Below are 1,711 nucleotides of genomic sequence, written 5' to 3'. Positions count from 1 at the left end.
GCTGCGTTCATGAGCTGCCTCGGAAAATCTAACACTCAACAGAAAAAAATAAACAACACAATAAAAAAATGTCTGGTGGCAAAATAACAATGAAGTATAAAAACAGTGAAATAATTACAACACGGAGCACATTACAAAGGAAGTTATCAAAATAAATTACTCTCCAAGTACTATGATTAATAAGACTGTACAATAAATCACCTCTGGCCAAATCATTCACAAGACTGTAACTCTCTTACACTGTTGTTTGTTTGTTGTTGGTTAAAAAAGTCGTTGCACTACTGTTTAGTTAGTTCATTTAATATTATTCTAATCCATTGTATATATTTTGCATTTTTTACATTTAATATTTTTTATTTTTACTCTGCTACTTTGATTGCTTACCTGTAGTGTATCATAATGCTGCTGTAGCGAACAAATTTCCTCTTGCAGGATTAATAAAGTATCTATCTATCTATCTATCTATCTATCTATCTATCTATCTATCTATCTATTAAGTATCAAGTCTTAGGTACTGGTACATGACTCAAGTGTTTTTGATTTTCTGCTACATTATACTTTGACTACACTACATTTTAAAAGGTATACTATCGGCCTTTTTGTCCACTTTAGTTACTTTACATAATAAAAAACTAGAATAGCCATATAAAATGTTGTACATTGTTATACAATAAATTAAACCACCCAAACACATATATAATCGCCCCAATCAGGTCCACTATGGCAGCTACAATATCAAGATTCTGCTGATTGTTAGTAGTATTAAGTATAATATAACTTTGACCTATCTTGCCTGCATAGTGGGTACTTCTTTTGTTATCTAAGTAAACATTTTGAATGCAGGGATTTTACTTGTAAAGCTGTACTTTTTACTCCTCTGCATTTATCTGACATTTCTAGTTACTAGATAAATTGCATTAAAAAACAAACAAACACGTGATATGCTTATAATTATTCTATTTCATTGGTATGTTTTTGACAGGGCACGTAGGAATTTTCATATTAAAATAAACTGCGAACTGATTCAGTGTATATAAGACTTCTAGCCATGGCTAATTTGCAGACTGTGTCCCTGATTGGGCAAGTTGTTTAATGATATTGTACTACTAATCTACCTAGTATACAAAGTATCTAAAATTGGTTCCAGAACGACAACATTAAAATGCTCTTAAATGTATTTGTTAGTGATAAAAACAGAATATTATTCCAGTACTTTATGGAGTACTTTTACTTTTAATACTTTGAGTACATTTTGCTCATAATACTTTTATACTTTTGCTTAAGTAACATTTTGTATCTGAGTAAAGGATCCTTCGACCACCACTGCTCGTCATCCTGTGTAGGGTCATTTCTGTAGAGATATTTACGACAGCACGGGAAGGCAGCATGTGTTCCATTCTCTGTGTAAATAGCGCCACCTACCGACGGAAGCTGTGAATGCGTTTTCATAGCAGGCTCAATGAAAGAAACTTGAATTTAATTGCAAAAGCCATACATAACATACTTAATGGTTGCACTCACACAATGTCCGCTGAACCACATTCATTCTTTCCGCGTTATTAAGCTGCTACATTACACTGAGTAGGAACAACAGACAACAGCGGCCCCTGGCTGCACGTTCGAGTCCTGCATCACGCTGGGAATAAAAGCTCCATCATCCTCCTGCGATGCGAGCATCGCTTTTGGTGGAGATAGGGCATCCACCCAACCC

The sequence above is a fragment of the Anarhichas minor genome, unplaced genomic scaffold, assembly GCF_050575085.1.
Source record: "Anarhichas minor isolate MPS153535 unplaced genomic scaffold, ASM5057508v1 ptg000040l, whole genome shotgun sequence".
NCBI lineage: Eukaryota > Metazoa > Chordata > Actinopteri > Perciformes > Anarhichadidae > Anarhichas > Anarhichas minor.
The sequence above is the reverse complement of the archived record's forward strand: the minus strand, read 5'-3'. Positions refer to the sequence as shown.